The sequence below is a fragment of the Durio zibethinus genome, chromosome 23 (assembly GCF_047325235.1).
Source record: "Durio zibethinus cultivar Kanyao isolate XHJ-2024 chromosome 23, ASM4732523v1, whole genome shotgun sequence".
Taxonomy (NCBI): Eukaryota; Viridiplantae; Streptophyta; class Magnoliopsida; order Malvales; family Malvaceae; genus Durio; species Durio zibethinus.
In genome coordinates, this window is record NC_143184.1 from 6,376,578 (window position 1) to 6,399,389 (window position 22,812).

Consider the following 22,812-nt stretch of genomic DNA (forward strand, 5'->3'; position numbering starts at 1 on the left):
GCCCTAAATCGTCACATCTCCGTCAAGTTTTTTGTTTGTTAGTTTTAATATATTATGGGAAAAAGAAAAGTGTGATATTTCTTCCTATCAATTTTGAGGGGTCCTGCTTTGGTCCACAAACATCGCCAAAACGAACTTGATAGACTGCACAGTTCCCAACCGCACGAAACTCCAGTACCGACCGACCATTATTTACCGCTCTTCCATTTCGATTTTGCAATCCGGACGGGACACCCCCCTTTTTTTTTTTCCCCTTTGGTTGGACTCTAGTTTGACCTCGTCTTAGTTGTGATTAAAGTTTGTAATTACATCCCCAAATCTAGGGCTTTTTTGGAATTCAACTTCTCACTTAACATAAAAAAGTTTAAATTTTCTTAATTACACTTTTTAATTACATAAACAATTTAATAAAATAAACTTAAAGTGACGTTTGATTCACGAATCTTGAATTTTAAAAAAATTGTGATTCTCTCAAAAAATTATAATACTTAAATTTTTTTTTTATTTTCAAGATATATTAAGTTTAAATTTACTTATTTGATTGAAAAAAAATTATATATTTTAATTTTTGAATAATTATCATAATTTTTTTTATATATATCAATTTTAAAACTTTTTGATCCTAGTCGCCACTTCCTTTGTTTAAATTTTTGTGTGAAACACTTAAAACTTAGAGGAGAATACCTTTTTAATGCGTTGTTTTTTAACAAAAATGGCTTAAAAAAGGTTTTTTTTTTTTTCGGTCATAAACTTTTTAAAGATATTTTTTGAAAAAACAGCTTGAATTTTTTTTTTTCATTCATTTAGAACTCGAAAGAGAAATTTTTTAAGGGTTTTTTTACAAAAGCATCTTAAATAATTATGTTTTATTTAAAAAAAAAATTATTTAAAATATTTTTAATGAAAAATCGTCTTAAATAATTATATTATATATTTTTTAAAAATTATTTAATTTTGATGTTTTTGATAAAAAAAAATTTTAAATGATTTTATTTATTTTTTTAAAAAATCATTTAAGATATTTTTTTAATCAATATTTATTTGAATAATATTTTTTTAAGGTATTTTTCATACCAAAATCCATTAATTGAAATATAAAAAAAAATTTTATTAACAAAAGCATGTAACTAATTTGCAATCCCTTTCAAATATATTTTTAAATCCAAACATATTTTTTAAATGATAACGATTATCATATATTTTTTAATCAGGTCGACTTTTAAAATAACGTAATTTTTTCCCTAAAATCTTAGAATATAACAGGAATAGATGTGAAACTTTAAAGTTCTGGAAATAACGTGAAACTTTCAATACCGTTAAAAATTTATCATTTTTTTCGAAATCGGACCAAATATTAGAATAAAAAGTCCATTAGTAACATTTCAGAGAAAAATTTGTGATTCCCTCGAACCAAACACGCAAACGTTAAAAGACCAGTCCTAAGTAGGGAAGCAGAAGAAAAGCAAACAAAAACAAAAAAAACTTCTTTCATAAGCAGAGCAAACCGATGGCTTAATCACTTCTTCAAGAAAATGTATTAAAAAATCTTTGTTGAAGAGGCTTGAGCTTCTCATTTTTTGATTCTTTCTTTGCTTTTTGTTTGGAAATCTTTTCTAGTGTTAATCTATCATTATTATTGTACTTATTATTTTGAGTAGACCAATTCAAATAGTTTTCTTTGATAAGTATCGGATTGAATGATCGTTGTCCAACGCCTTGGAAGTAGATCGGGAAGCGGCAAAAAGTTTCTGAACCGATCAATCTTGGTAAAAAAATGGTAATTTATCGACGATATCTTCGGCTTTTACTTGCTTTTCAGTCTTGCATTATTATTGCTGATTTCTAGATTTGAACGGTCTCTATTTAATTTTATGCGATTTAAAGAGTTTGTTTGGTAATTTTGAGGAGTTGTTGTTGTTGACTGATATGGACTTGAGTTGAAGCTAGCTATTATTCTGTTTCGATCAGTTACTTTTGTGTTTCTTGAGATTCAACTTTTAGGGTTTTAACTGTTTTGATTTGCTATGGTTGTTGAAAATAGTTTGCGATAAGGTTTCAGTTAAAAACCATATTGCCATTGACTAGAACTTGAAGTAGTACTTTTTGTTCTAACATGAAGTACGATCTGATTTTGATTATGGTTTTATGAGTTTGTGCTGATAATTGGTTAGAGTGGAGGCTTCAGTGTTGGGGGTATGATTGGTCTGGTGATTTATCCGTTGTTATAACTTACTTTGGAGCATGAAACTAGGATGTCTTTTTTGTTTATATGATTGGAGCCACAAAGTTGAAATTTCTGGTACTTAGGCCAAACTTTTTACCTTGTATACTTTCCAATTTATAAATTTAGTGGTATTTAATGGACTTAATATCTCTAATGAAGCCCAAATTGCAACATGCACTTGATAAATTTATCCCTAAAAAATTTTCCAATTTGAAGGGTTTTAAAAAAAAATGAAGGTTTGGAGGGTTTTAGATGGGCCATGTAACCATCCAAAATCCCTTCATTTCCGTTAAAATGTTTTTCAGAAAAGAAATACATTTTCTGATCCCACGATCTAAACTGAGTTTTTACCTCTGTTATTGAATCTATAATGAAGTTGGAATGGTGATTGCCTAACATCCTTATTTTACTCATGAACTCATTACTTGTTTCAGCACTATCCCTATAATTCCTATTCAAAGTTGTTTTGAGATTGAAAAGCATGGATAACTTATCCACGTGGTTTTGCCTTAATGCTTGAATCTTGACTGAAAAGTGTCTAAATGGGATAATCTAATGGAATTGGTGAATCACGAGCACTCTTGGCTTTTGTAGGCTGCCATGACCGGTCTTGTAGTTGGATCTCTTGTCTGGGTGGAAGATTCTGACATTGCTTGGATAGATGGTGAAGTCATGGAGGTTAATGGTGAATATATTAAAGTTCTGTGTACTTCAAGGAAGATGGTGAGTTGCTTCTATAAAATTTAAACGGATTATTTTATATGCATATCAAGTTACTTCTATTTTGGTGAATGCTTATTGATAAATTGCTATTTTTCTTGCTACAATCATGTTTATGTGGCTTAAAATTTTCTTCCCCTCCCCCTTTTTCATGTCATGCAAATTCAGTATGATACTATAGGAATTCATTGAGAACATAGAATGTTTGGTTGAGCTGGTTGCTTAATTTGACTAACCTATTTCACAACTTTTGCAACAGGTTGTTGTTAAGGCTTCAAATGTCTATCCTAAAGATGCGTAGGCCCCACCATGTAGAGTTGATGATATGACAAAGCTGGCTTACTTGCGTGAACCAGGAGTCCTTCAAAATTTAAGATCAAGATATGATATGAATGAAATATATCTAAGATTTCAAGCAAATATGCACAGTCTTCTTTCAATGTATGGGTGTTATTTATGTCTTTTCTTTATGTATCTTTGGTGGAGTGGATTTATGTTTTGCTTTCTTTATGGTATATTGCATTGATGAATGTTGGTGAGATCTTTATGTTTTCATCATGTTTTCAAAATTTACTGATACAAGGAGGCAATTGCCGAAATAAATTGATTGCTGTAAACCCATTCAGAAAACTACCTCATCTTTATGATAGCCATATGATGGCACAATATAAAGGTGCAGCCTTTGGTGAGTTGAGTCCACATCCCTTTGCTGTAGCAGATGCTGCATGTAGGTACCCCGTTGTACTGACCAGAAGTTGTTCATTTTATATGATTACTCGTTTTCGACAATGAAAATTGCTGTTTCCATTAATGTAGACTAATGATCAACGAGGGAATAAGTCAGTTGATTTTGGTTAGTGGTGAAAGTGGGGCTAGTAAAACAGAAAGCACAAAATTGCTTATGCAGTATCTTGCTTGCATGGGAGGAGGGCTGATGCTGAGGGAAGAACAGTAGAGCAGCAAGTTCTGGAGGTAAACATGGCTATGAATTTTGATTTGTGTGACAATTTGAATCTATCATCCAAGTAACTGTGTTTAACAACTTTTATTTTTGTTTTCTCCTAATCTGCAGTCCAACCCTGTTTTAGAAGCTTTTGGTACGGCAAAGACTGTTAGGAACAAATACTTGAGGTGAGGGTATTTAGTGTTAACAAGTTTTTACCCTGCATGTACAATATATTCTATGTCAGAATCATTGGTTTTTTATCTTTATGTGCATGTTTTGAATGATGTAGTCGTTTTGGTAAGTTTGTGGAGATTCAATTTGACCAGAGGGGAAGGATTTCAGGAGCTGCGATCAGAACTTATTGGCTAGAAAGATCATGTGTTTGTCAAGTGTCTGACCTGGAGAGAAATTATCACTGTTTCTACATGCTTTGTCCGGCACCACCAGAAGTAAGTGGTTTTTGATTGCTTAATTAAGTTGCTTATAAATATTTGCTACAATGTGTTCTTGTATATTCTTTCCCTCAGTAAGCATTTTTCATGTTTAGTTTTAAAAATTTATGGATTATCTTAGGGCCCAAATTTACCATCCAGAAAAGGATTTGTGTTGGGAACTTAAATTGTGAGACTGATCTTTCCCATATTTCTAGCTTCAGATATCAATCTTTTTTTATATGGTTTTTATTTTTAATTAAAATGCTTGAAGGTTGTAATCTGGATCTAGTGATGATCTTTATTATCTCTCATACTCACTCTGTCCGCCTTTTCTGTTTGATTCTCCATCTCCCTCTTATCTTTGATTTCTTTGTTGGTGTTATTCTCTTAGCCAATATAAGGACAACTTATCAAATTGATTTGGTTAAAATAGGACTTTTTATGTGATCTATTGATTTTGGGCACAATTTCAGTTGTGGACTTCTATCTTTAATATTGATCACAGAAAAAAGAAATTGGGTAGTTTGAGAATCTACTATTGACATTGTTTACTGTGGGTGAATGGAGGCACTAAGGAGGCCACTAAGATAGCAATATTATGGGATTGTGTGTTGACATCCTTTTGATGTGATTGCTGACACGTGTCTTATAAATAATTATTTAATCTTTACTTTTCAAGTACAAAGTGTGGCTCCTAGTTAACCTTTTTTAATTCTAAAAATTTAATTTGGATTAGAAAGCTGTGATGATGTCAAATGATTTTGTATTGGATTTCCTACACGTCAGTGGTCTCAAGAGACATTCATAGCTTGTTATAGTTGTGGTATAGAACATAAATATGGGGTAGTTCCTTGTTTCTGAAAAGCCCCTTTTTAGTATTCTGTTCAATTTCTCTGGTTGTGAAAGGGTAGGAAAATTTTCTTGGACCTATATCTTTGTTCGGTTATGGATAGTATGCAGTTTGTTGTTCCCATTCAATGTCTTCAGAAAATGAGAACAAATTTTTCGTACATGAGATTCTAATGCTTCAGATCATCAATTCTCAAAATTTAGGATGTTCGTCTCCCCTGGCCCATTTTTCATTGTCTTTTGTACTTTCAGGATATTCGACACTAAAAATTGGGAAATCCAAGAACGTTTCACTATCTGAACCAATCTAATTGCTATGAGTTGGATGGAATTGATGATTCTAAGGAATATGTTGCAACGAGGAGGGCAATGGATGCTGTTGGAATGGGTTCTGATGAGCAGGTATATTAATGAAACATTATCTTGCCAGATGATCCTTAAGCATAATGTTTTGTAAAATTTCTTTGTTATCTTCTTGGTTGTTGCATTTGCTCCTTTTCAGGATGCAATTTTCCAAGTTGTGGCTTCAATTCTCCCTCTTGGGAACATTGAATTTGTTTAAGGGAAGGAAATAGACTCATCAGTGCCCAAAGATGAAAAATCTTGGTTCCATCTAAGAACTGCTGCTGAGCTTCTCATGTAAGTGGACAATTTCTCAGACTTGCACTAGCATAGACTGAAAGACATTGGTCTTTGATATCTTTTCACTTTATAGGCTCTTGTAAGAGAAGAAAGAGCATGTCTAATCCCCAGTTTTGTTTAGGTGCGATGAGAAGTTACTAGAAGATTATCTATGAAAGCATGTAATTGTAACTCGTGATGAGACCATTACAAAATGGCTGGATCCAGAATCTGCTGCTCTTAGTAGAGATGGTTTGGCTAAAATTGTGTACTTGAGGTTGTTTGACTGGTATAGTTCACTCTTGCTTTCTGAGTATGACATTTCAGAGTTGACTGTGCTTATTATTTCATTTTTGTTCAGTAGTGGACAATTTTTTTGAGACAGTGGTTTTCCTTTTTTAATCTTCACAGGATTGTGGATAAGATCAATAGTTCAATTGGTCAAGATCCTGACTTGAAGTTCTTGATTGGAGTGTTGGATATTTACGGATTAGAGAGATTCAAGACAAACAGGTGCTTAACTGGTATGCCTGTTGTTTTAATATTTAATTGTAGTTGGCTTTCTGAATCCAATGAATAAATGGAAGTTCTGTCTCAAAGAGGCACATTTAATACTTGGGGCACTTGTGTATTATTTGATACTAAAAGAAGCTGTGATTTGAGGAGGCCTATTCTTTCACCAAATTACCTGTTAAGGCATGGTAACGTGGTGCACTTGGATGTTTTGCACTTTAGGATTCATCTCTTCTGGTTTTAGTTAGCAGTGGAGCTCACCTGATTTGTCTTCACTCTTAGTATAACTCTCAATGAACAAATCTAATAATGAAATGTGAGATAAATATTTTCTTGTTTGGGGAAATTGGGGAGCCAATAAATGAAAGTGTTCTGTTGATTGATCACTTATCTGATGGTTTTCTGAAATGGAGTATCATTTTTTAAAAAAAATCTTCTCTAATATTTTTGTTGTTGTACAAGTGGTCAAAATATTTTTATCTAGAGCTTTAGGATATGGGGCATTTTTTTGTCTTTATGAGTAGGTGTGCAGTTTACTTTTTCTGTTAGTAATTAAGCAATTAACTTTGATTTAAAATTTCAATTTCTCATTATGCAATAATTCTCCTCTCAACCAATTATTTTTTATTTCTCAAGTGTATAATAAGGTTGGAAATAAGTAGTTGGATATACCACATATTTGCCCCATTATTCCTAGTTTCGGGAACATTTGTTGCATTGTTGATGGGTTTGGAAGGGCATCATTGGGTGGGAAGGTCTAATTTTAAATCAAATTGGCATTTTGTGGTGTGTTTGTTGCTTGTCTTTTTTTGAGGCATACATACTGTTAAATTTACATGTTTAATTTATTTATTTTGGTGCTATGGTCTTTGCAAGTGCCTTTGTTTTCTATTTTCTTGTGGAATCTGATGTTTCCTTGCGGTAATTTTAACCAAGTAAACATGTGGATAGGTTGATGGAAGTGTTAAAAATATGTTTCCATGATAAATATATATTTTTAAATTTGGCCCATATGTTGTTGAACTTATTGGCTCTATGATGAAAAAACTTCTGCTAAGTGTAGAACTGAAAGGTTCGGAGGCCTTTGCTGTCTTATTCTATAGGATTGGCTGAGCAACTTGAAATGAAATATATTATTGAGCTTGTTATTTGAAATTCTCAGTTCTAGTGTGGTTTTTACCTTGAACTCGCTATACTTTTTCCTCATGAAATGTTCTAGTGGTGTGATATAATGTCTTGTAAGAGTCATACTGTGGATTCCTAATTTAATGTGGTGGGATATTGGGTGCTTTGATAGATTAGAATTGTTTTAAGTGACGAGGTTTATATTTATATCAAGGCTGTTGCTATCATGACTAGACCAGTTCACTAATATCTGATTGGTAAACGAGGTTGGCATTGTTGCTGCTGCAGTTATCAATAGTGAAGAGACTGGTATGTTGTAGTCTGTATATATTTGGTTATGGTGCAGAGTTTGATGGAGAGTTCACAGAATGATAGTTCCAATTGTGCTTCTAAATCTATAATATATAAATTTAATCATGATTAAAATTAGTGTCACTGATGAGTGCTATTTGCTTCTGCTTATCTGATGTTTGATGTACGACTTGCTTTGCAGCTTTGAGCAATTCTGCATTAACTTGACAAATGAGAAACTGCAGCAGCATTTCAACCAGGTTTGTTTCTGAAAACATACCCTCATTGTGCTTAACATTTCTCAATTTTTGTCTCATAGTTTGTGATGCATAAATTTCTGGCTCCTCAGCATGTCTTCAAAATGGAGCAAGAAGAGCATACCAAAGAAGAAATTAGTTGGAGCTACATTGAGTTTGTTGATGGTCATGATGTTGTGGACCTCATTGAAAAGGTCTGTTGAATCTATCTCTCCAATTTATTTGGCTGGTCTTTTACTGACTGTTCTAGTATTGTATCATCTGTAGGTCCAATATTCATTCCCATTAAAGCGAATCTCTGTGTATAGCTGTGGTATTGGTTCTTTGTTGTTGACCATATATCTCTATTAAAAAAAATTTGTCATAAAGCATGCCCACTAGTACTATACACCCTTGCTTGTAAATATTTTATATTATTTCCTTATATTTTGTCTGGTGATTTCAGTTCTAGTTGGATCCATGTTTGGCATTCTCTGTTATCGTGGAACACATGTAGGATGGATGTATAGCACTATGTATTGTTGTGGTCACATCTCCTCATTTCTAAGATCTTTTGGTCATCTCCTTGACAATTGAAATTGCCTTAACTTTTGAATAGCCAAAGTGCCAAGCTCTTCTCTCTATGTCATGTTAGATGTTGCATTATTTTCATGCTATATATAAAATAAAGTAGTAGGGGCATCCATGATATGCTTTACTCTCGTGTAAAAATTGAAAACATGGGAGCAAACCTGATTGATGAGGTTTTGGTGTAACATGCTCAGCTTGAAAACAGGAGAAGAAATTTGGTGGAAGAAAGATGGCAAAAGAGAAATCTGAAGAGAGAAGAGGAGTATCCATTGTCAGGTATTGAAATAGTTGTAAATAAGCCACTAGCTATAGTCTAGCATAATACGAAACTATTCAATTATAACTAGACCAAATGATATTAGTGGCATTTCATTCTAACAAGTCCAAGATGAGTTTGTTGTGTAACCAATGCAAAAAGTACTGCCTGCTTCAATCAAACTGTTGTGGAAATGATACAAGAGTGATGGTTCGGTTAATAGCTACTTCAATCAAATTTTTGTTTTAAATTCCATGCAACTATAAATTCTTTTGTAATATTTAACTGGAGTTTTGAATCTTGTATTAGTATAATTCATGTTGGATTGTCAGTAATGATTTATTTAATTATCATTGGACCCACTTTGAACATTTCTGGTGTGAACTTCTTGCGTACCATTATGCCTGTAATTCTTCTTATCTCTGTGCTTGAGAAACTATGTTTCTTCTTCTAATGAGATGATCTCTTTCATACATTCCCGTCTGCTCTCGTATTTTTGTCTTTTCCTTTTCTTTGGTCACAAAGAAAATATTTTCTTGCTCTTGAAAACTTTTTATTTGATTTATTGAACATTGTTGCCAATCATAGACCTGGGAAGGGGTGAACTTTTGAGTAAACACATCAATGAAATAAATGTGTTAAATGGTCCATGCATTTGTGTGGTGGTTATTTTATTTATTATATGTTTTTTATTTTCCTGTTCTTGATTTCCAGAAACCGGGTGGCATAATTGCTCTTCTAGATGAGGCTTGGTAAGATGTAGTGAGCATGTACTTATATTTGACATTTCAAAATTTGACAAAAATTTCTTTCAGTTGCTTTACTATATGTTAGTACTTATATCTGACTGTTCTTGCAGTGTTGTTGCTGAGTTTTTTTTTCCTTTCTTGTTTGTTCCCCTTTAAATTTTAAAAGCATGTTTCCAAGATCAACACGTGAAACATTTGCTCAGAAGCTCCACCAGACATTTAAAAACCATAAGCGCCTCAGCAAGCCCAAATTGTCCCATAGTGACTTCACAATTTGCCATTATGCTGGTGATGTAAGTTTGCTTTCTCTTTATAGTATATTCATGTTGTAGAACGAAACTAAAAAGTAGGAGTGAATGGATTTCTATATATGTACTCAAGCAAAAAATTTATGTTCTTTTGTAGGTCACTTAACAAACTGAATTATTCCTGGACAAGAACAAAGATTATGTTGTTGCTGAACAGCAGGCCCTTTTGAGTGCTTCCAAATGTTCCTTTGTTTCTCGTTTATTTCCAAGTTTAGCTGAGGAATCCTCCAAATCATCAAAATTCTCATCAATAGGTTCTCGATTTAAGGTGTGCTGGTATTTCTGTTTCTTGAAGGCAGATTATTACCTCTTTTTTGTTTTACGGTCTAATGGGTTACAAAGTGGTCTTTTTTTTGTATTATACAGCACCAATTACAAGTGTTACTTGAAACTCTCAGTTCCACTCAGCCACATTACATACGTTGTGTAAAGCCCAATAATCTTCTTAAGCAATCAATATTTGAGAATACAAATGTTCTACAAACACTATGGTGTGGGGTAAGAATGTTGACATTCTATGAGGTTGAGCTGAAATGTATATTGATATTTAATTAGAACTGCTTGCCTAGTTTATCCGCATTTTTTATCTCATTTCAGCGAGTTATGAAGGCAATCAGGATTAGTTGTGCTGGATATCCGACTAGAAAACCATTTGATGAATTTGTAGACTGATTTGGCATCCTTGCACCTGACATTTTGGATGGAAGGTACAATTAATAATTTTCTTGGCTCTTGAGAAGTTTTTTCTAAACTTTACCGTGACTCGTTTACCATACATGTTAGTTCTGATGAGATTGCTGCTTGCAAGAAGCTTCTAGAGAAGGTGGGACTTCAAGGCTATCAGGTAAATGTCGGACATCAAATAATCTCCTCTACAGCAATTGAGTTTTCTTGCCATTAGTTCTACATTTCCTCTTGAATCATTAGGATATATCCTATGCAAAAACCTATGTCATCAAGATGCCAATAAAAGTTAGCATGGAGACATACAACAGTTAATATTTATATTTGGCATTTGGCTTATGCCCACTGGCAATAACGCTGAGGAGATTCCTCTCTACTCTGGTCTGTTATGCCTGTCAAAAGATCTATTGATTGAAGACGCTTAACGTGTTAAGGGGTAAAAGTGCTCAAGTTTGGATTGGGTTAGGAAACAACACTGGAAATTGGGCTCCAAGTACAATTGAAAATTTTCTGGCAGGTAGGAACTGTGAGCAAAGAGCAAAACACTTGTCATGTACAGAATCTAAGTTTTTGGATTCAAGCCTCAAACTTGATGTCAAAGTTGTTGGATTCCAGCTTCAAACTTGATGCCATAAGTGCACTATATTGGCTAATGTTATTAGCTTTACTGTTTCTTGCTTGAGGATGTGAGCATCATGTAGCATAAGTACACATGGAAACTGTGGAAAAACTAAGAAATAAATCAGTGTGGAAACTGAATGTATGTTGAAAAACTGCTTATTGAGAATTATACAAGAATCTTAGGTTTATATACAACTAACTAGGGGTTAAACTAGGAAACTAAATCTTCCTAAAAAACTAATCCTATAACTGAGGGATTGTCTATCCTAATTTTAGGGATACAAATACTTAATTCTAGAGATACAAATATAAATATACAGATTACAACATTACAACCAGTTGTAAATAAGTGTTTTCCCACACTCCCCCTCAAACTGGTGAATAGGTGTTTTCCATTCCCAGCTTGGAAATAATTTCTTGAAATGTTGCACTACTGAGATCTTTGGTCAACACATCTGCAAGTTGGCCCTTGGTTGATACATAAGGTGTACAAATCAACCCACTGTCTAGTTTCTCTTTTATGAAATGCCGGTCTACTTCAATGTGTTTTGTTCTATCATGTTGCACAGGATTGTGTGCAATGCTTATTGCAGACTTGTTATCACAGTAGAGTCTCATTGGTCCATCGCACTTGATCTTCAAGTCTTCTAGGATAATCTTTAACCATAGTAGTTCACAAATTCCTTGAGCCATTGCTCTGAACTCTGCTTCAGCACTTGATCTTGCCGTCACATTCTGTTTTTTACTCCTCCAAGTCACAAGATTACCACCTAAGAAAGTGCAGTAGCCTGAGGTGGATCTTTTATCAGTTATTGAACCTGCATAATCAGCATCTGTATATGCTTCTAGAACTAATCCCGAATTTCTTTTGAATAAGATACCTCTCCCAGGATTGGCCTTCAAATAGTGCAATATACGGTAGACAGCCTATAGGTGAACTTCTTTAGGACTATGCATAAATTGACTTACCACACTCATAGCATATGCTATATCAGGTCTAGTATGTGAGAGATAAATGAGTCTTCCAACTAATCTTTGGTACATCTCTCTATTTACAGTAGCATCTTCATTAGCTTTTCCAATTTTATGATTAGGATCTATAGGGGTATTTGCAGGTTTACATGCAAGCTTCTTAGTTTCCTTCAGAAGATCCATCACATATTTCTGTTGTGAGATGAAAATACCATGCCATGAGTGAGCTACTTCAATTCCTAGGAAGTACTTCAATCTCCCTAGCTCTTTTATCTCAAATTCTCTAGCCAAACATTGTTTTAGAGATTCTCTCTCTTTTTCATCATCTCCAGTTACAATTATATCATCAATATACACTAATAGAACTGTGACTTTCCCTGAATCAAAGTGCTTGATAAACAATGTGTGATCTCCTTGACTTTGTTTATATCTCATTGCTAGCATCACTTTGGCAAATCTCCTGAACCAAGCTCTATGAGACTGTTTAAGGCCATATAAAGCTTTTTTCAGCCTACATACTTTGCTTGCTTCTAAATGACCTCCAAATCCCGGTGGAACCTTCATATATATTTATTCTTCCAAATCACCATGTAGAAGTGCATTTTTTACGTCAAATTATTTAAGCTGCCAATTGTAATTTGCAGCCAATGATAACAAAATCCTAATTGTATTCATCTTGGCAACTGGAGCAAAGGTTTCCTGGTAATCCACTCCATATGTTTGAGTGTAGTCCTTAGCTACTAACCTGGCTTTATACCTTTCAACAGTACCATCTGCCTTGTATTTTACAGTGAAAACCCATTTACACCCCATTGGATTTTTTCCTTTATGCAACTCTACCAGTTCCCATGTCTGATTTTTCTCTAAGGCCTCCATTTCTATTTTCATGGCTTGCCTCCATTTCTCACTGGATAATGCCTCGGATAATGTAGTTGGAATAGAAATAGTGTTTAGGCTCACAAGAAAATTTTTGTGGGATGGTGAGAATTTTTCAAATGACACAAAATTAGAGATTGGGTATAGTGGATGCTTGGTACATTCTTTGGTTCCTTTCCTAATGGCAATAGGCAGATCATAATCACTAGTTATAGAATGGGTGCAAATGTTGAATAAGGGGGCAAATCAAGCAAAAAGAAGTCTTTATCCTTATCTTCCATGAATGAAGTCTCCCCCTGAAGATAAGGTTGAGTAAAAAATGGTTTATTTTCTTCAAAAGTGACATCTGCAGACACATAATTTTTTGGTAGGAGGATGATAGCACTTATATCCTTTTTGAGTTGAAGAATACCCCACAAAAATACACTTAATTGCTCTTGGATCCAACTTTTCCCTGTTATGATTGTGAACATGAACAGATGATGTACAACCAAATATCCTAGGTGTGAGATTGTTTGTGGTATTGAGGTTAGGATAAAATTGTGAGAGTAGTTCCATAGGAGTTTTAAATCCCAAAACCCTAGGTAACCTATTTATAATATGTGTGGCAGTGAGAACAGCTTCCTCCCAGTAAAATTTAGGTACATTTGCTTGAAAAAGAAAGGCTCGGGTTGTGGCTAGTAAATGGCTGTTTTTCCTCTCTGCCACTCCATTCTGTTATGGAGTATTAACATAAGATGACTCATGAATAATTCCCTCTCTTTGGAAATAGGTAGATAAACTCTGGTTGAAGTAGTCTCTTGCATTATCAGATCTAAATCTCTTGATTCTCACTCCAAATTGATTTTGGATCATGTTTTGGAAGCTTAAAAACACATTATTTACATCTGATTTGGATTTAAGTAAAAAAATTCAAGAGACCCTGGTACAATCATCTATGAATGAAACAAACCATCTCGCACCAGAAATATTAAGAATTGTAGAAGGACCCCAAATGTCACTATGAATCAAGTAAAAGGGAGTAGAACTTCTTTTGTTACTGATTGGAAAAGACACTTCTATGCTTTGTAAGTTCGCAAACATCACAATGAAAATCTTCGACATTTAATCCTTTGAACAAAAAAGGAAACATGTTTCTCAAGGTTCCAAGAGAAGGATGTCCAAGACAAAAATGATAAAGCCAGATTTTGTCTTTATTGGAAGATTTTTCAGAAAGAAATGACAAAGATAAGCTATTCTTGATACTACTTGTGTTACTTGATGTCTCAAGATAGTATAGTCCATCCTTCTCCTTAGCAAGTCCAATCATCTTCCCCGAACTCTGGTCTTGAAATTCACAATAAGAGGGATAAAAAGTTACTTTGTAATTCATATCTCTGGTAAGTTTTTGTATAGATATCATATTAGTAGACAATCCAGGAACATGAAGAACATTTTTGAGAACAAACGAGGGATTAACTTGAACATCTCCTAATCCTGCCACTGTGGTAAGTGAACCATCTGTAACAACAATTTTCTTATTACTAGGACACAGGTTATATGTACTAAACTTTTGTGAGGAATGTGTCATGTGATCTGTGGCTTCTGAGTCAATGACCCAAGAACTCGTAATAGGCTTAGCCGAGACATTTAATCCATGAGAACCGGAAGCTTTACCTGAATTAGAAACCTTACCCAAAGAACATGCCATAATAGGCTTTTCAAGGATTTTCAATAAGTTTCTCAGCTTTTTAATCTCTTCCCTGTCGAACTCTCATTGTTTTTGAGACATCTGTAGTACTCCGGTGATTTTTCCAGTTAACATTTCCTCAAATTGGGTGGTAGTGATATCTTTCTTTGAAAAGGTTCGGCAATGAAGGCCTAAACAAGATTCGGCAATGAAGGCCTAAAAAAGTCAGCAATGAAGGCTGAAAATTTTGCTTCCCAAGAAGAGCCTAAAGCTTTGATACCATGTGGAAAAACTAAGAAATAAATCAGTGTAGAAACTGAAGGTATGTTGGAAAACTGCTTATTGAGAATTATACAAGAATCTTAGGTTTATATACAACTAACTAGGGGTTAAACTAGGAAACTAAATCTTCCTAAAAAACTAATCCTATAATTGAGGGATTGTTTATCCTAATTTTAGGGATACAAATACTTAATTCTAGAGATACAAATATAGATATACAGATTACAAGATTACAACCAGCTGTAAATAAGTGTTTTCCCACAGAAACAATAAAGGCATCTTCCAGATGGGAGTTCATTCCTTGCCATTGAACAAATTGTTTATGCATCTACCTGTTTCCTGATTCGTGTTTGTTTACTCACATGTTCTACACATCCATGTCTGGTTGGATTTTGGGGAGGATCATCGTGATGCCAATTTGTTTTTGGCAGAATGGTAAGATGAAGGTTTTTCCCAGGGCTAGTCAGATGGCTGAACTAGATACCCGCAGGAGTGAAGTCTTAGGAAGATCTGCTAACTAAGACTTTACTCCAACATTATCCAGAGGAAAATTCGATCTTATTTAGCTCGCAGAAGTTTTATTGAGCTTCATCGATCTGGATTACGGATTCAATCTGTTTGCAGAGGTATTTATTGATGTTGATGCATTTCTTTGTGTGGCTGTCGTAATTTAACTAAATTTACTCCCTATTAAGGCATTTGTTATTACGTACACCTGTTGTTAGTTTTTGTCTGTGCTGATTTCAGGGCAACTTGCTCGCAAAGTTTATGAAGGCATGAAAAAAGAAGCTGTCAGTTTGAGGATCCAGAGAGATTTGCGAATGCATCTTCCTAGAAAAGCTTTATAAGGAATTGTGTTCCTCTGCTGTTTCCTTTCAGACAGGTATGCAGGGGATGGCTAATCGCAATGAGTTACACTTCAGAAGACAGACCAGAGCAGCAATTGTAATTCAGGTTGGTCAAGGTTTTTAAATTGTTCTTTATACATACTGCATGTGCAATGATTTTTTAGAAAAAATAAAAAATGTCATACCTTTTCAATTTTGCTTCAAGTGGCAAAACCTCTTTTTTGTTTTATATTTGTTACTTTCTTTTAACTTGGAATGGCTTTCATTGTACTTACCAGAGCCAATGTTGCAAGTACTTGGCCCGGTTGCATTATCTGAAGTCGAAGAAAGTGGCAATTGCAACACAATGTGCATGGAGAGGACGAGTTGCTCGCAAAGAACTGCGGAAGCTTAAGATGTTATTACTATCTTTATTATCTTTTGTATTTCCAGCAGAACATTTTATCATAAAATTCATTTGGAAATCTCCATTGTCTTCTTCTATCTTTTAGATCTGTGAAAATGTTGGCAGTTGGAGCAATTGTTTTTGTGGTCATCTTCTTAAATTTGAAATCTGAACAATCGAAAATTGCATCTTTGCTATGATATAATTTTGGGGGTTCTTCAAATTTGAGTTTGATTCTTTTTCGTGTAAGTTAACCCTCTTATCTGAAAGCTGAAGTCATCTCAAGCCTATTCAAGATTCCTGGGGAAACAAAGAAACCTGGCATGCTTATTCTTATCTATTGCTAACTTTGTTTTCTGAAACAATTTATTATTTCTAAAACCTTAAGTATGCTAATGTCTTGTTTCATGAATGTGTCACTCAGATTTCCTGTTATTACTTTTATTTGCTGGCTGCTAGGGAAACTGGGGCTCTGCAAGCTGCCAAGAACTAACTGGAAAAGCAAGTTGAGGAACTGACATGGAGATTACAGCTGGAGAAATGTATGAGGGTAAGCACGATAATAAATTAACTGAAGCTAGATTTTTTTTTCTTTTTTTTTGTGTGTGTATTTTTGTGTTGTAGCTAAGTAATAAGAGATGATATGAGGGTTAAGGAAGTAGACGAAAAGGTTGTTTTTGATAGAAATGAGTGGCGCAAAAAGATTCAAGATTATGAGCTAACATGATTCCTTTTTTGGTCTTTCACACAGTTGACCCCAAAGTTATGGGATATAAGGCTTAGTTTGTTGTTGTGTTGTAGCTGGTAGGACATAGTGAATCCGCTAGAGGTAAGAAGATGCAGAACTGAGGCATTTTGTGTGCTTGGCATCTGTCGTACCATTATGTTTTTTAATCGATGTGCCATGTTAGTTGAGGAAGGGTTTTAGACTTCTGTATGCATTATCTCTTGGTTTAAATTGTGTAGGTTACGGGGCTATCAGATGTATTTGACTTCCCAGCTCGAATTAGCTGATTTGAATAAATAACTTGATATTGCATGTATCGCAAGTACTTCTTATCTGATGCCTGTAGATTAGGCTGCTTTGGGCTGGCTTTAAGATTTTTAAGTCTTAGGTTGGCCTGGCTATGTATTCCATTTAAATTTAGTTTAAAATATTGAAAATTAATATAAATTAGCTTTAATACTTTAATAATATAAATGGCACTAAAGGTGGGGCTGGGCTAGGTCTCCAAGGCTTAACTGAAGTCCAGGGACACCTCTATGTGCATCTGTAGTGCTTCTATTATATTTCTTGTCTTACAATGTAGGTTGACATGGAAGAGACTGAAACACAAGAAAATGCAAAACTACAGTCTACTTTGCAAGACGTGCAACTTCAGTTTAAGGAAACCAAAGAATTGCTTGCCAAGGAACGCGAGGCTGCCAAAAGGGCAGCTGAGGTGGTCCCTGTAATTCAGGAGGTTCCAGTGGTGGATCATGTGATGCTGTAGAAGCTTACAAGTGAGAATGAAAAACTGAAGTTGAGGAGGCTGAGTCTAAGATCTATGCTTTGCACAAAGATATGGTAACGGACAATAATATAGGACATCTTGGGAATTTTTTCTAAGCCTGATAGAACACTAATTTCATAATATATTTCTCACGTGCTGATTATCTGCAGGCAATGGTGAGTTCATTGGGAAAGAAAATTGGTGAAATGGAGAAAATGTTTGAACTAACAAACAAGATCGGTGAAGAAAGGTTGAAACAAGCTTGGAGGCAGAATAAAAAATAGTTCAGTTGAAGACTGTTATGCACAGGTTAGTTTGTGCCCTTACTGAGCAAAGATTTTGAGATAGATTCACTGTTAACTACCAGAATCTGGGGCTTATTTCCATGCATATTTGTGAAGCTGTGGTTTTCATTTCTTTATTTTTCTGTTTCTGTCTTTCTCCGGGCCATCATTGTTTCTTTTGTTAGCAGGCTTGAAGAAAAAATTTCGGACATGGAATCTGAAAGCCAAGTTCTGAGGCAGCAAACCCTGTTAAATTCACCTGTTCAGAAGATTTCACAGTATCCACCAGTTCCCCTCATTCCGGTAAAATATAGCATATATATTTTTAATCTTCCTGCCTCATTTGTCATTATGTTGATATTTCCTATTATCCTTTTGCTTTGCAAATTTGCAGAATGTGGAAAATGGCCACCATATGGATGAAGTGAACAAATCAAATGTATGTTATGTATTTGATTGTTAAACTTATTATCATAATTATGTAGTTCCTGTTATGTATTTGATTGTTAAACTTATTATCATAATTATGTAGTTCCTATAACGTGGGCATTGACAATAGCTGTTACTGCTGGAACCACAGAGAGTGACCGGTGAAGAAGGTTGGTGCATAATCTGATGGCAAGTTGTGAAGATCCAATCTTGAACGCCAACATGTATGTGTTTGCAACAATTGGTTTTTGCATCTTCAAGCTTTTTCTTTTTCTGCAGTGCATTATTGTTTTCTGCCATTCTTTCAACAGGAGAACATTGATGCACTGATCAATTGCGTTACAAAAGACCTTGGGTTCAGTCATGGAAAACCTGTTGCTGCATTTACCATTTATAAATGTCTTTTGTAGCGGAAAGGACCAATGTGTTTTACCATCTCATTCAGATGATTGGTTCTGAAATTGAGGTAATTGATTGTATCATTCATAGTCATTGTTTGTGGAGTGACAGTGGCTGGCAGTGTCATTTGCTTCATTTTCCTTTCTTATTCTATCTTTTGCATGACATTGGTTTTCTGTTGATTTTGATTTTGACTAATTTTCATTAATTTGTTATAATAATCTCATTTTATAAATGCAGTCCTTATAAGGTTACTGTTCTTGCTTCTGATAAGCAAGTGAGATGACTGTTGAAGATTTTTTGCTGACATACTTTTCTTTCCTTTTGTTAGATTGCCCTGCTTTTATAATTGTAAAATAGTTGCTTTAGAAGATCACACTTTCTTCTGTTTCTGATTTCTACTTCCTGGGGTCTTTTATGTACCATGTTTCTTTTTGCTATAGTAGAACAAGAATGAAGGTGTCATTAATAAGTGAATGATGAAAACTTCTTTGGTCGTAGAATGAAGAAAACAATGGTCATATGGCTTATTGGTTGTCCGCCACATCAGCATTATTGTTCTTGCTCCAAAAAAGTCTAAAGGTTGCTGGTTCAAGTGGTGCAACTCCAAGTTGGAAACCACCCCCTCCAACCTCTCTGTTTGGAAGGATGACAATAGTATTTGAAATTCTTCTTCCCCACTAAGTATATCATTTTTATGGAAGAATAAGATTATTTTTACATTCCTTTCTCTTAACTTAGGTTTTTCGCTCATCTTCTTCGTCCAACGATGTTGCTGCAGCTGCCGCACTTGCAGTAGTTCGCCAAGTAGAGGCAAAATACCCTGCTTTGCTTTTCAAGCAGCAATTTGCAGCATATGTGGAAAAGATCTACGGAATTATTAGAGACAACTTGAAGAAAGAGTTATCATCTTTGCTTTCTCTACGCATCCAGGTATCTTGCAATACAGTTAGTTTCTGTTCAACAATTTGAAGCTGTATCTTTAATTATTTGGTTGGCAGCTATACTTAAGTTTGTCTTGATCTTTTTGTATGTTTTTTCTAATTGGTCATGCTGAATATTAGGCACCTAGAACTTCTAAGGGAAGCGTATAAGATCTGAGCAGTCCTTTGGTAAAGATTCTACTTCAACTCACTGGCAGAGCATTATTGATAGCCTCAACACCCTCCATGGTACTTTGAAAGAAAAATTTGTAAGTAACCTGATTTTTCCTTAGTCTGCTTCATAAAATTTCATTGCTGCCATTGATCTTGATTTCCAGTTAAATGCACAGAGGTTTTTACAGTTGCTTGGTTTTCAGTTGCCTCCAGTTCTTATCCGGAAGATCTTTACGTGAACATTTTCATACATTAATGTACAATTGTTTAATAGGTAATTTTTTTGTTTTATTGTTTTTCCTTTGCGTTTTTAATTCTAATGGTTTGGTTACATTGAATTTGTTATCATTTTCGAGCCTTCTTCTATGCCGTGAGTGTTGAATATTTAGCAATGGAGAATTCGTTAAGGCTGGGTTAGCTAAGTTAGAGCTCTGGTGCTGCCAGGCAAAAGAAGAGGTAACTTTTTTTTGGTTGTAATGTTCACCTGTGTTTACACGTGGAGTTGTTGCTACGTAATATTGCTGGACTATTTTCTTTCTTTAAATGGCTTACTTAAGGGCCATAACTGTGCTGATGCTTTACCTTCACTTGCCTCTTTGACAATATAGATAATGTGATGGGTTGTTTTGTTTGTTTTTCATTGTTGAACTTTTTGGTTTTTTGAAGAAGCATCTTTGACTTGCTTAGTTATTTGGTCTTGAGTCCTTGACTTTAGGTGTTGTCCTACTGACAATTTTGAAAATGATTATTTAGCATATTAAGAAAAAAATCCCTGAAATATTTTCCAGAATCCATTCAGTATGCATTCATTGGTCCCATTTTATTATTATGTTTGACATTGAACAAAGTTTTAAGGTAACACAACCATATTGATTGTTAATGGTTCTCAAATGCGCCATTCAGCAAAGGAAATATGAGGTGGAATTTAATAATTGTAAATAGGAAAGTGAACACTTTAACTGTTGACTTTTCAAATAATGACAAGCATTTGTTTGCTTGAATAATGTGGCTCTTCAACTGGCTTTAGGTCATGCTTGGAAATCTATTTAATTATGTTCACTTGACCCTTGATATCATTATTATATTGAATTGTACCTGCTGAAGTAGTGTCGTTTCATTCAGAATATTATTTCCTGACTAATTGTTTCCTTACTTTCAATACCCAGAGAAAGACATTGTTGTTTCAATGTTATTTCCCTAGGTTTTTAATAGCAGTAAACATAGAATTTTGCTTCTAATTTCAATTTTATTAAACCTGATAACAGCTTATACATCGGAAGTACAGAATCTCATATGACGAAAATACAAATGATCTCTGCCCTGTGAGACTCCTCTCTCTCTTTCTCTCTCCCACCCCAATTTTCTCATTCTCTCTGACATTAACTTTTGGTTGTTCAGATTCTTAGTGTACAGCGATTGTACAGAATATGTACTCTGTATTGGGATGACAACTATAATACTCGAAGTGTTTCTCCAGATGTAAGCGAGTGTATGACGGAGATCTTTCTTCTTGGTTGTTTAGGAAGTTCATAAAGCGGATATGAATGATTGGCAACCTGCACTTCTTTACAGGTTATTTCCAGCATGATGGTACTAATGACAGAGGATTCCAACGATGCTGTTGGCAGTTCCTTTTTATTGGATGACAATTCCAGGTAAAAATTCCTTCATCATGCCTATGTACTATGTCCAGTACTAGCAAAAGTAGATCTTTGACATGGCTTAAGTAAAAACCCCATTCAGACGGGTTTATTGGATAAGAATGTTAATTCAGGAAGAGTTGAACAATTCCTTATAGCTGGTGTGATATGAAGAGGCTAACTAGACTGTTTGAAAACAAGTATAATTTGGCATCAATGGTTGTTCTGTAAACAACTTTATTTCATGCTGAGCTTTGGAAATTGCATTGTAGAAATGAACTCATCAATCCTTCTTAATACAGAATTCCCTTCTCTGTTGATGCCTCTCCAATTCACTCCAAGAGAAGGAATTCTTGGAAGTCAAACCAGCAGAGGAGCTTCTTGAGAATCCAGCTTTCAAATTATTAGATGAGTAAGGCTTAGATGTGCTATCCCCTTTTTTTTTGTCGAGGTGGCAATGGAGACTTAAAACACTATTACCAACTCAGTGGTTGTTGTAAATTCAATTCATTATATATATATATATATATATATATATATATGTTATCTTCTTGTACATCAATCTCCTGTGGTAAAATGTTCTATTAGTTTTTTTTTTTTTGACATTCAAATTGTAAAAGCTGTCGTTGATTGGGGGCACGGATTTGTTTGATTGATTTGGGTTTTTTCTTTATTTTATTTTTTTATATTGGTTTGTTCTTCTACCATAAGGGGGGGTGGGTATTTTTATTATTATAGGAAGTTCAGATGTAATGCTCAGTGTTAGACACGAATCCCTCTTCACCCAATTTTTTGTTGTATAAAGCAACCCATTGTTGAAACCTACATATATATATATATATATATATATATATATATATATAGTTAAAAGATTTATTATCATGGTTGATTTCTTTTGCTGAGGAATTTTGTTTCCATTTCAACTTCCTGCACCTCCAACTTTTTCTTTTTTTTTTAATTTTCTTTGCAAATTCGAGAATTTATGATCTATTGTGGATTATTATGTATGCGAATGTCTGCATTTCTGGTTTTTGACATAAAATCTTCATTTTAATGATAAATGGGTTGAGATGATAATTTAATAATGATAGTAAAAGACGTCGAATTCAAATCTCTTGCATCAACAAATAGAATAGAAGGGGTTAACTATCATTATCAAAGAAAGAAGAAAATAGAAGATAAGCATTATGGAAAAGAAGGAAGCCATAATAGACTTGATTAGCATATACAATAATAACTAAGAAAGCGACAAGTATATGAAAATAAAATT

The 22,812-nt window shown here is 34.3% G+C and overlaps 1 pseudogene across 1 annotated transcript; it reads left to right on the top strand.

Moving 5' to 3' along the window:
• Positions 1 to 1,229: 1,229 nt before the first annotated feature.
• Positions 1,230 to 22,363, top strand: LOC111313094 (myosin-6-like; annotated as a pseudogene). Its single transcript, XR_016332378.1, has 41 exons — positions 1,230 to 1,777; positions 2,819 to 2,947; positions 3,204 to 3,385; positions 3,571 to 3,675; positions 3,761 to 3,916; positions 4,017 to 4,075; positions 4,180 to 4,339; positions 5,426 to 5,575; positions 5,676 to 5,812; positions 5,937 to 6,083; positions 6,206 to 6,307; positions 7,926 to 7,983; positions 8,073 to 8,174; positions 9,521 to 9,558; positions 9,722 to 9,848; positions 9,961 to 10,131; positions 10,230 to 10,361; positions 10,461 to 10,570; positions 10,647 to 10,707; positions 15,399 to 15,593; positions 15,715 to 15,921; positions 16,094 to 16,211; positions 16,650 to 16,750; positions 17,511 to 17,721; positions 17,862 to 18,002; positions 18,166 to 18,280; positions 18,372 to 18,420; positions 18,537 to 18,580; positions 18,718 to 18,872; positions 19,307 to 19,462; positions 19,547 to 19,738; positions 19,870 to 19,997; positions 20,106 to 20,176; positions 20,259 to 20,358; positions 20,656 to 20,757; positions 20,930 to 20,956; positions 21,069 to 21,116; positions 21,168 to 21,224; positions 21,301 to 21,381; positions 21,475 to 21,557; positions 21,845 to 22,363. The product of XR_016332378.1 is annotated as a myosin-6-like (transcript).
• The last annotated feature ends 449 nt before the right edge of the window (positions 22,364 to 22,812 follow it).